Raw genomic sequence first — 12,892 nt, 5'->3', positions numbered from 1 at the left:
GTGGCCCCAGGCAGCTGGCTCTGGGGCCTGTGCAAGCAGCAGCCAGTGTGGCTGGCTCCGGGGAGCAGCCCAAGCAGAGGGGACCTGAGGAGCACCCGAGCAGCAGCGGTCCCAGCGCGGCTGGAGCAGCAGCCCCAGGAGTGCCCGGAAGTGGTCCGGAAAGCAGTCCCCAGGAGCAGTGGCTGGAGGGAAGTCAACCCGCAGCCCTGGAGCAGGGCTCCCCAGAGCAATGGGGCACCAGAAGTAGAGATTCAGTCATGGGTATTTTTAGTAAAAGTCATGGACAGGTCACAGGTGGTGAATTTTTTTTATTGCCCATGACCTGTCGATGATTTTTACCAAAAATACCCGTGACTAAATCTTCGGGTTCATTACGGAGAGACTGTTCATTAAAAAGGTGGGATTGAAAGAGGTTCTGATCACGATTGCTAGTTACTCCTTTCCATTGATAAGCAAAGAGAGGTGATGTAAAGCAAACAGGACTCTTTGAGGTATTTGGCATTTGCCAGATACAAAAGTCCTATTTATAGCTTAACTCAAGTTCACCTATCACATTTCACGTTGTGACTTGACCAAATTTTAACCCCTACCCGACCGCAGTGAAAAAACAGAATCACAGACAAGTAAACTTCTTCACACACACACACACACACACCGGGATTTGTCTGGCTCAGTTACTGTCCGTCTTCATATCCAGCAAGTGCACTGTATACTGTGCTTCTTTTATAAGCCCTAGAACCACAACCAAATACCTGTCTGAATAGTAACTGAAAATGAAAAAAATATATATTGTTTTATGTGCACTGGAGAGTTTAGAAAAAAACAATGTATGAGTCCATATTTTCTAAATTCTTTACTTGAAGGTGTACTTTGTTATCCTACAAGGGGCAGCTTCTAATGCTTCTTAGCTTAGAGCAATCGCTTCTTCTTGCAAAAGCCTAGTGGAAATCTAGATAAAGCAGATGCTATCGCTCTTTTAAAAACTGGTATAGTAAATTGGTAGCTACAGAAAAGATAACGAAGATTTTAAATGTATTTGTCTGAGGAAAACAATTGTTGCATTGTGTAAATGCAAGATCTGCAAAGCCTGAAGTAAATGCTGGTCCTTTACTGCTCTCTGTTCTAATTATGATTGGACTAAAAACAATGTGTGTTTTCTAGTCCATATGACTGAAATATTCATACCTATATGATGCACTAGCAAATAGCGACATAAAGAGGTTAGTTTATGTAAATAGTAAATGAAATACAGTGTTTTATTAAGATTTAAATATCCTGCAATAATGTGATTTTTCTAGCAAATACATAACTGTTATACATTACTATGATGATTATCATTTGAATTAATTGCTGTTCCATTAAGTTGTCCAGCTTCTTTACCTAAAGCAAGAGTTCTTATCTTGGGGGTCATCATGACTGAGTGGAATCATGAACAGGTGTTAGTGGGTCACAACTATCCTGTCACCCTTCCCTTGCTACTAAATGACAGAGGGGTTTGGGGGTGGGAAGGAGGGGTCACACTGTGAAAAATTGGTTCAAGGTATGGAAAAGGTTGAGAACTGACCTAGAGTACTCCTCACTCAAACCCCAACACTGCAGAGTTAGGAAAATGTGCACGACAGGCATAAGAAATAAGCATTGAGGAGGAGGTACATCTACAGGGAGTGATTCTAAGAAAAGTTATCCTCCTAGCTGTGTTTGCTAAATCAGCATCAATGTAGGGAAAGTTTAGTATTAACAAAGATAAATACTCCCGTGTTTCAATTAATGTTGCTTATGTTAAAAGAAGCATTCTCCCCTGGCAGAACCTTCACCCCAGTCACCACTCCCCACTGGAGGAATTTCCAGCTGAAATTTTTCAGTTGGTTCCAGCTTAGTTATGTATTAGAGCAGTGGTGGGCAACCTGCGGCCCACAGGCCACACGTGGCCCATCAGGGTAATCTGATTGCGGGTTGTGAGATATTTTGCTGACATTGACTGTCCGCAGGCACATCTCCCCACAGCTCCCAGTGGCCACGGTTCATCGTTCCCGGTTCACCATTCCTGGGTGCTTCAGAAGCAGGAAGCAGTGGCCATGCAACCCACTGCTTCCCTCAGCTCACATTGGCTGCGAACGGCGAACCGCAGCCACTGGGAGCTGAAGGGGGCCATGCCTATGGATGGTCAACATCAACAAAATGTCTCGCGGCCTGCAATCAGACTACCCTGATGGGCCGCTTGCGGCCCGTGGGCCACAGGTTGCCCACCACTGGACTAGAGCTATAGGTCTATTGGTCTGCTGTTTCCGATCCTCTTACTCAAACTAACGGAGACTAGTAGAAACCAATAGAGAGCAGTGGAAAAATTCTAAGGAAGTCTAATGAAATTTCCCCTAGTGCTCTCCCATCCTCATGCATCTTTTCACTTGCTACCTCACCCTTAACCCATCCCTCCCGACTCTTACTTTCCTTCCTTAAGCCTGAAACCAGAAAAACTTCACTGACTCTGCAGATTCCCTCAGCCCATGGCAGGATTGCTCTCCCTCATCTTGGGAAGGCTGTGAGTTTGGAAGACAGCAGCGGGTTTAGCAGAGATTGTCAGAATTGCAGTCATCACAAGGACTTCAGCCAAAGAGATTTGTTCTTGGAGTTGGGGAAAGGAAGCTATTTATACGAACTTTCTCCAGTCTAAACAAATTTGGAGGTCCTTTTTTCATTCAAGATTTGGGCTTGGGTATGGGGAAGTTCTGATTTTTCTAAACTTGTCAGGCCATCAGGGCACATTAAACAACTCTTGGTACTGTATAATTTCAATCTTTTATGCAGCTAAAGTAGTGAATTCACATGTGGAAAGATACAATCTATAATCACCACCTTTAGTTACTAGGTTGGTAGTCAGGCATAACGGGCTTGATCCTGCTCCAGCTGAAGTCCATGCCAAAAGTGCCATTGATTTCAATGGGACATGATCAAGCTCAATGTCATTTATCTTCTAGTTTGGTTTACACCAAAATCCCCCCACCAAACAAGAAAACTTGGGCTATAAAACTGTCTCAGCAAGTAACATCCTATGCAAACATAAAGGGACTTTAGTTTGTTTTCTCTGACTGGGTCTCCTAAACTTTCTCTATTTAATTAACAAGAGGTTTTCCACACCAGGTGACAGGATTGAGGCAGAAGGATAGTTGCCTGTCTTTGTTTGCTATCTGGTCTTTGGGGGCATGCTAGAATTCTGATCAAAAATATAGTCTGTTAGAGAAAAATAATTCTAGGCTCATTGGATTGTTGTGAAAGACAGAAATACAGAATGAAATCTTTCACCACCTACCCAAGGGGGCATTTAGTGGGACTTTTCAGTCTATTCATGATCTGTTATTCCCAGCCCCCAAAAGTTTCCATGTTACAGCAGAATGTCTGGGGACTCCATATGTTGTGGGAACACAGCAGAACCAAAATGAGCTGAAAAAAGAATGCATTAGATTCAAACATGGGATAAAACAGTACCCAAGGAGCCCTTGCTTCATTTTCTCTACCTGGAACCCTGGGACAACGCAGCCATCTCAGCCTCATTCAAGTGTGACATTTCTTTTGAATATGACAGTGGTGGTGACCTTGTCATTAACTGATGCTGCTAGCGACATTTCAGCTTTCATAATACAGTTAATTTTCAAGCCACTGGTTACAGAACCCCCACTATCATTTCAATATAATTAAACTGAATTTTAAAAACATATATATACAAAGAACAACAACAGAAAAATGATCAGATACAAATCCGGGTTTGGCTGAAATTCACTAGTGCAAGGAGGTTTCAAGACTCAGACATTATCCTTAATTCCCCCTTACTGTGCTTGGGTATTCAGGTATATATATGAGAGCCCTTTTTTGTTCTATAGCTCCCGCAGTGCTGTCCGGGCATAAAGGGAAGTTTTTTAGCCTTAACATTAAGGGTCAAGCACAGAATATTCTGCTGCAGCTGAGCTGAACTCAGCATTGCTAAGATAGGGCTAGACAAAGATGGTTTTATGCCACATTTCCTTCATACATCTCCATGTCCAACCCAGAAGCAAAGCAAGGATTGCTTGACCCAAGTATAACTTAGAGTAGCCTCAGGGGTGCTCTAGGTTGCACTGGCTGGCTTCCCAATGACACACTCTTTATATTAGGGGTTGTGTAGAGCTGGCAAAGCTAGTTATAGGAGACCGGGGGTTGTTCTATGCTAAAGGAACCCCCAGCTGGGATACAAACGGTGTACCTAGGAAAAATGCATGTGGCTCCACTATACATTTGCACCCATAAGTTGTCATGCAATTGGTCTAATTGTGCATATACTTATCACCCTCTTTGTAGTCACAAATGCAGATTTGTGTGTACCTGTGCCAGTTGTTACAATGGGCATAAGTGTATGTTTGAGGGACAATCCATTGTGCCTTCATTTGAAAATTTGGCCCCAAATTCTCTTTCATTTCATTCTGTGTTAAGCACTGTCTGTTTCATTTTTATTTTATTTCATTTTTTGCTCCTTATCCTTTGTAGCAATTGCTAGAAACTGGAAAATATCTGCCTGACACTTTCCTTTTCCTCTTCCAGTTGCCAAACTTTGTTTTCCCCCTAACTCTGTGTACTTTACAAAGCACAAGCCAACATAGCTCTCTTTCATTTATGGCCCCAGCCTACCTCCTGGAATGGTGCTGGTAAATTGCCTTGTACTCTCTGTCCTTGGCTCTGAGCATAAAATATTATGGGCCCTGCATATACCGTAGATATTTCATTAAAGTCAGCAGCGGAGTGGAGGACTTTTAAAATCAAGATACATCAAGTGGTTTAGGGGTTGGTTTTTTGTTGTTCTTGGTTTTTTGTCGTTGTTGTTGTTGTTTTCGATCAAGTTATTTTACCACCTTGTCTGGTCCTCAGCCTTCCAGAGTTCCCTTTGGTTTCATGGGGCAGGGCATGCTATCGTGTGGCCATACCATGCAACGAGAACCAGTAAGTAGACCTGAAACAGTGGACCCTGCAATGTGGAAGTATCATGAGGAGTTCTTCCACACCCTTTGGTAGGGTCAGAAATGAGAAGATCAAGGGAGTCTGAGCATAGGGGATAGAGATGAAACCACAGCAAAAGGAGAGCGGGGAGCAAGGGGAAAAGGTGAATAAATAGGGCAGTGTGGGAAGAGGGACCATGGGCATGGTGAATGAAGAGCGTGGAACAGATCTAGTAAACAGGGCTCAGGTAAAGAGGGAGGTGAGGAGGAACTGGACAAGCAGGGGAAATGTGGAGATGAAAGAAAATGGAGAGGAGTCAGCAAACAGAAATTTGAAGGGAAGAAAGGCAGAGAGTAAGAAGGAGTGTATGGTAGAAAGGAAGGAGGAGGAGATGGATGGTGGATAAAGGGAAAGACTTGGCACAGGAGGACAGATGGAATGGGGAGAACAGAATGAAAGGAACAGAACAAAGGGGAACCAGTGAATGAGATGAGCAGGCAGAGACAATGTGCATGAGAGTGAAATAAGCAGAATGAGAATAGGCATGGCAAATGGAATGAGACAAGCAAAAAGTAAAATGAGAGAGAGGGAAAGAAAGAAGAAAGCTCCTCAAGCCAGGAGATGCCAGCCACCTGCCAGGAACTTCAAACAATAAATCTTGGGTCAGATCCAGAGATTCAGCTCCACCTAAGTCAACAGTTTGAAGTCAATGGAATGGTGATGATTTACACCAACTGATGATCCTCTTGTATCCCTTTCCTCTTTCTCATTTTGTTCTTTTTTGAGCCAAATCCAGAGGTGTTTAGTCAGTTTTCAGTTTCACCCATCCCTTTCTCAGGAACTCTCCTGTTAAACCCAACAGAAGACTGCCTGAGTGAAAACTGAGTAAGGACCTCTGGATCTGGACCTCTGAAAGTTGAGAATTGCCGTAAGTATTTAATACACTTCACAAGCAGATTCATTCTTGCATCTACAATAGTTACAGCCCGGCCCATCACCTTGAAAAGGGTCAGCCATTTCTTTTTTAATTTGTAAAACAAAGATATAATTATGGAGTGAGAGTGTACATGCTGCACTTCAGCCCAGAGCAAATGTTTGTGGGCTAGTAAATAACTGACCCTCCACCCCAAACCCAGAATCTGTACTGGAATACCGACAGATCTTTAACAACCGTGGTATTAGCAGGCATTGCTTTACAGCAGACATGAAAAGACATAAATCAAAGAACACGGGGTTGGATTCAATTTAGAAGAAGATGTGAGACTTTCAATTAACACATTTCTGTGAGATTTAAAAAAATTTAAGGAATACTATTTATTTAGCCTGCAGTTAATGTCCATTACTGAGAATTACTCTTAATTAGGGTTGTGTGAGGTTGGGAATACCCACTCATATCATGATCAGTTCACCTAACAAAAGAACTACCAAGCTTGCTGTGCCTCTGGCATTTCCAGGCTGGTTAAAAAAATAACTAGATGATGAAAGTATTGTATTAAACAAGATATTCTAACCAGGAAAACATAGAAAAATATTTGTTTTACTTGTCCTTTGTAATCTAAAGTGTCCATAGCATCATCCAAGAGTTCCTGCCTAAAAACACTGCTCACTAAATAGTGTGAGAAAAAGGATTACCAAGGAGTCAAGAACACCTTAATAAAGGAGACTTCCTACTCCACTCTCACCTGGGCATACCTACTCCAGCCCTTCTCTGACAACAACTTTGACTTGAGACCAGATTCAATGTCCAACAAAATGCATTGAAAGACTCTTCATTTCAATGAAACTGGACTCGGTCCCTGGTGACTTTCCTTGGCCTCGAATAATGAATGTCTCCATTTGAGGAGCGTACTTCAACTACATGGGTGTCACTGCCAAAGACAGAAGAATATGTTGTTATAACCGAGGCTTAGCAAGATGTCTCCCCAGCAACACCAGATAGAAGAGGAGTGTAAGAGAAAGAAAGAGCACACCACTGAGAATTAAACTCAAGGTATCAGTAACAGACATCTAGCAATACTGTTCCTGAAGTGGTCAATCTCTAATAAAGAGAATCTGACAAAAAATAAGAGGAGATGGCTTGAGAAACTCCCACAAAGTGTCCTCAAATTTAGTGTGAAAAATTCTCCTCTATCTTTATTAGAAGAATAATTCTGTTAAGGAACCAGTTTTTGTTGTTCTCTTGAATAGCTGCATTAGGGAGTTTTCACTGAATGCAGGATGATGCATATTTTGTATGTGGGTCAAATAAAGCTTAGAGATGGGCTTATGTCACAAAATTCTGATCAGGACTCTATACCACCCCAAAAGGGTTGTTTCAAGTCTAAATTTTGAGTGAGCCACAGAATAAAGAAAATAAGCTAAGGAAAACTGTGAGTAAGGCCTGGGATTCCTAGATCATGCCTCACTTTAGGACTTACAAGGAGAACTTGAGAATTAGTGATGGGAAAAAGACAAAAAGTCTGGTTCAGGTAAGCACTAAAAGTTTGGAAGCTGGTGCTGCAAAACAGACCTGGAAATCTCATGAGAATCTGCTGTCTTATAATTCCAACTTCTCCTACATTTCTCATGGTATATCACTACTTCTGCTTCCAGCCCTGGCCTGAACTCAATGGTGAACAGCTGGGCAGGAATGAAAACTAGAGGGGAAAAAATTAAATGATCTTTTTAAACGTTCAAAAAAGGTTTGGTTCAGGTTCAAGCTGAGTTTGAGTCAGTTTTTATTTTCCAAACTGCTTTGCTCACCCTAGTGAGACCCATTGATATGTAGAGAGATGAATTCAAAGCAGAACCTCAAATCCAAACACCCCATTTTTTTTTTGGAACATGAATCAGGACCTGCATCTACTTCTGTAGATGTCCTCTATGTTTATAATGGTCCAAATCAACACCACAGATGCAAATCCTCCTGGCCCTTGGGTGATGATCCTAGTTTTGATTTGATTCAATCTCTGTTTTGATCTCACAGCTTCTGGCCATATAAAATGGACAGAGTACACATGATTCACCATGTCACGTCAGCAAATCCTGCAAAGAGCTGCATGCCCTCAACTTCCACTGACTTCAGTAGGCGTTGAGAGTACTCAGCATCCTTGAGGATCAGTCACTTGTGAGATGAGAGCATACTTGTAGGAATGATTTTAGGAAAACTTAGTACCAACTCCCTGGGGAAATGTAAGGAACAATAAGACACAGCAGAGGGGTGGGGCTGAGAGCCTTGAGTCTTATTAAATGAAAACAATCAATGGATCCAAACTTTTGTAGTCCTACTGTGAAGTTCCAATAAAAAAAGAAAAAAAAATCCTATCCTGCTTAATGAAAAGTGTATAGCGATTCTAGAGGGAGGCTGGCTATTTAATGCTTCTTGTACTAGTTTAAAAATGCCACTTTCTTCTTTTTCTTCTTTTTCCCCCTTAAATTTTACTGCAAAACCATTAAAGAAAGAACAAGTTATAGTAATAAAGGTAGCTATATTCCCACAGGGAGAAAGGGAATGGTGGCTCCTGCCTAACCCCAGTGTTCTTGGCAGGGGTACTTGTAATGAAAGTGAAGGTCGGAGGGAAGAGAACAGAGTATATGCTGTTCAGTGTAAAACATACACTTCCAAATGTGAAGCAGGTATTTAGCAAGTTTTATTTTATTATTTCTTTTACAGCCCTGACATCATATTCCTATACAGCCACATCATGGCTTTAAAGGAAAGGCACCTAATGACATCAGTGCTTTAAAAGCCTTACAAACCCTCAACACTGGATATTTCTAAATTTCTCAACAGATACACCAATGAAGTTAAACCTTGAAGTTTAGACCTTGCAATTCCAATGAGTTCTGATGTGTTTATAAACTGTTAGTCCAACCTGGTGAATAACACCTTATAAAAGGTGTCCTGGCCTGGAAGGGTACCTTGAAGAGGGCAGTTAGGAATATAGTAAAAGGGAGACAGAGTCTGGGTTCAACTGGCAATGCTTTTTTTTTTTTCAACCTCTCTCCAGCTGCTTCCTCCAAACATCCAGCCTGCAACATCTACTTATAGATTCCCACTGAAACTGCTCCATCCACTGCCATGCAGAATAGAAAAACTACTGGAGTAAGCATTTGATGAAACGGTCATTTGTGAAGCCACCTGGTCAAATTAGCTCTCAACTACATCAATCTGAATTTAGGATAACACAACTGGATGTATCCTGAGAAAAGTATTTGGCCCATTACTGTTCAAGTAAACAGATCTAATTAGTGAAATGAATTTGCTAGTCTCAGATGCTCCCTAATAAGCTGATGCAATTGTCATTCCCTGTTTAAGGGGGAATTAGGGCCAGGAAAGAGCTTTGTAGAGACTGAATTACCTCTCTCACCTGTAGGGACGTGATTATGCCTCCCAGAGTGCTCTGGGGAAGGTGCTCTCACTGCAACTGTCAGCAGCCTGCAGTGTTCTGGAGAGCTACAAGATATCTTTCCCCAAAACTACAGTACCCTTCCTGAACTGGAATATCCATTAAGCAAGACAACAAAAAGCTGTATGTTTTGTAGCACAAAGCTAACAAACAATCAACAAGAGGATGTCGATATTTTCTGTATCCCATGCTGGCAGGAAATCCTTTGCCAACACAAAATAAATAAATAAATAAATAAATAAAAGAAACATACTGCAATTAGTCTATGCCAAACTAATAAAGACTAACAGTACCCAGTCAGACTGCGCTGATCATTTTCCTAAAGGGTTCTTTTGTTTGTGAGATTCACAGAACACCAGTCAGAAAAAAGGAAAATATGTAGCCTCCCTTTTAGAAGTCTATATTCCTACAACAAGATTAATGCTATCTTTGGGCTCATATAGATGTGACATCACACAGAACTAAGGCTTGGCCATAGACTTTACGGGTAACCCACTTTTGTTACAAATCTGTATGTTGCATGTATGTCTGAATGAAATCTGTAACCAGAAGCCTCTTTGCACTTTCATTCCTTTGCAGTAATTCAATGGGCCATAAGCAGTTTTTTTATTTTAGAATTAAAACCTGTATTAATTTTAAGCTAAAGAGAAGTAAATGAATATGTCACCATCAGAGCTTATTGCATGTCTAGAAAAAGATATTCAAAATCTGAACGGTACACAGGCCAAGTAGGAGGAGTTGAGGGACAGTTTGTATTCTAATTTCAAACTGCAGGGCTCCCTGGTGTATTGTATAGGATTTCCTGTAATTTACAGGCAAAATAAGCAGTCTACAGAAAAATGTTTGCGACACTGTACATGTGCATTAATTACACAGCAGGATAAAATGATTTCTTTGTGATAAAAAAGGGTGTGATCTACAGGAAAACTATTAAATTGATCTCGGAGAACAGACATTCTTCTGCCATTACAAAGGACCGTTGGATTCATGGGAATAAAGCTGGCAAATATCTTCTCACACTTTATCTTCCCCAGTCTGTGACTGAAGCATATCCTAACATGCCAAACTCCAAGAGTATCAGGGAACAAGATACTCCAATGGCCATACAAGTGTATTGTCCTGGAACCTTAACATTCCAGCTGTCTGGCAGGGCTGTCCACTGACAAGAGTTCTCTTCCCGCAGGGCAGGTAGAATTCTAAGAACTCAGTTCTGTAGTGTGGTGTGAGATATCTCCCCCAGCTTCATGAAATAATACAATGGAGTTCTCACTCTAATCATCAGATACATATCACTCTTTTGCTTGCCACTGAATTTCTAATAAAGCATGACTTCTGCTTAGCACAGACCAGTGTGGCATAGAGATATAATACTGCTTCTCTTTTGGAATAGGATGAGAGACCTCTGTTCCAATGTGTAATCAGTGGCTCTAGCTATGCCAGGGCATGAGAACAATTAATTTTAATACATGCTTTTTAAAAAGATAAGTAAAACTTAAAAACTTTCAGGCCATGAGCTCCTCAGGACTCTCATGTTACACTAAGGTCTTGCCCACCCTGAGAGCAGAACTCTGCTAGCTACAGCTCTGTGCAAACACAGGTTCTGCTAGCAGAGGTCTTCCACTGAACAGGGAACTTCCCCCCGGAAGAAATGTGTTAGACTGTAATGTCTAGGTAAATGGATGGGTGGGGTACAGAGGCTGGGCAGGGGAGAATGGCCACAGCTTTGTTTGGCTGGTGCAGCTCTCAAAAAAACAAAATAAAGCAAAATCTTGTCCATCCTGGGGAGAAGGGTGGACTGCCTTAGGATTCAGATCACATCCTGGCCCATTCACAAATGGCCTGTGTGCTGTCAGTGGTGTCTAGCCTTTTACATTTAGAAGACCCAAATAACACTTGCACAACACCTGCCAGCTGATGTTTCTCTTTCTCAGTAGGAGGGGAGGACATATTACTGTCTCCAGAGGATTGTTTCTCACTAGAATGTTAAAGCAAAGCTGTGGGAGGGGACTTGCCTCTGACTATAGGGGCAGAACAAGTTGCAGGAAGGGATAGCAAAGCAAGGTCAAGAGAATGGTAACCTTTTGCTGAGGCCTGGTCTACACAACAACATTCTACCATGTCTGAGTCTGATTGCTGGCTATCGTGTTAGCTGACATGCTGCTGCTGGTGGTTTAGTGATAAGTGTAGGCCAGGAGAAAACATGTTCAGCAGCATGGCATCTAACACCACTGCTGACAAACTTAAACCCAGTAAAATGTTGTAGTGAGGAGGAGGAGGCCAGACCAAGGTCCCAAGAAGCTGGCCATCACATGTTCTTATGGTACCTATGACCTGGCCAGCATTGCTCTATGAGGAATCCATGATTAAACACAGCTGTCGCTAGACGCACTCACCGGCTGATCTAATACTGATGAGATGATAGAAATATAGACAGGACCTAACTCTAACAAAGCTTCACCTCTTTAATTTTCCATCTGTTGAGAATGTAGAGCCCTTGTTTAAATGCTGCACGCATTTACTAAAAGTAAATCTTACCCTTTTAGTTCAATCCTTTTCTTCTTGCATGCTGAAAGCCCTTTATTTGGGGAGTCATTTTGCAATCCGCTCTAAGGTGTTCCTCCCGCCTCTCCAAGAAAGGAAAAAAGAAAAACACTCACTGAAAATTTCTAGAGAAAATAGAGTTTAATTTCTTGGAGGTGTTTTGTTGACAAGAAAATGGAAAGCATGTGTCCCTGCTTCCCTTATTGTACTTCCAAGTAATGAAAGTATTTAAGGAGGTACAATTATGGACTTGGCAAGCACCTGGGGCTCTTGGAACTGCTTTTTTACACTGAATAAACACTGTAGTTAATCTGTTTATGTGGCACTGTACTAGAGAACTATCTATAACAAAAGACTACAACCACATCGTTAGTTTTTGCTCTCTTCCTTTCTTTTATTTTAATGTTGCAATAATAATTTGTTGAAATTATCTGATTCTTCTCTCCCCCATCCCCTCCCCCCCCCGCCCTTTTTTTGCAGGATAACCAACTGAAAACAGTTTTTAATTAACAATGATAGAAACCTAGGGATTGCCATGCTGGATCAGAACAGCAATCCATCCTATTTTACACAGTAGCCAGTAATAGATGCTTCAGAGGAAGATGCAAGAAGCCCTGTAATGGATAATTACAAAATAAGCTTTGATAGGGAGAGTAACTCCCTAACTAACACCAGGAATGTAGTGGCTGGCTTATGCCCTAAGCATGAAGGTTTAATATCCCTTAATTTAAAAAAAAATCTAATATACCTGTAGATGTTCTCATTATCCCTAGAAATTGCCAATCATTTTTTTAGTCTACCAAACTCTCAACATCAATTATCTCTTGTAGCAGGGAGTTCCACATCCTATTTTTGCAAACCATAAAAAAAGTATTAGTTTTAAAAGCTGAAAGTTCAGATCCTGCAGTTCTCTGTTTATATACAGCATAGGTCCCCAAACTGTGGGGCATGCCCTGTAGGGGGTGTGGAGGAACGTTTGAGGGGCGTGGAGAGGCCCAGAG

General features: G+C 41.6%; 1 protein-coding gene across 45 annotated transcripts in view; it reads right to left on the bottom strand.

Annotated features, from left to right (window-relative positions):
* Window positions 1–12,892, bottom strand: part of LOC125633483 (uncharacterized) — a 786,124-nt gene that overhangs the window by 121,520 nt on the left and 651,712 nt on the right. Inside the window, exon 9 of one of the 45 annotated variants that reach the window (XR_012667839.1) lies at window positions 11,936–11,976. The exons of the other annotated variants lie outside the window; for them this stretch is intronic. The gene's annotated coding sequence lies outside the window, so the exon portion shown is untranslated. Of the gene's footprint in view, window positions 1–11,935; window positions 11,977–12,892 lie in introns of those variants that run through there. 45 annotated transcript variants of the gene reach the window in all.

Source organism: Caretta caretta, chromosome 3, assembly GCF_965140235.1.
Source record: "Caretta caretta isolate rCarCar2 chromosome 3, rCarCar1.hap1, whole genome shotgun sequence".
NCBI classification, from domain to species: domain Eukaryota; kingdom Metazoa; phylum Chordata; order Testudines; family Cheloniidae; genus Caretta; species Caretta caretta.
Note: the sequence above shows the minus strand (reverse complement) of the source record. Positions and strands in the feature narration are given on the sequence as shown.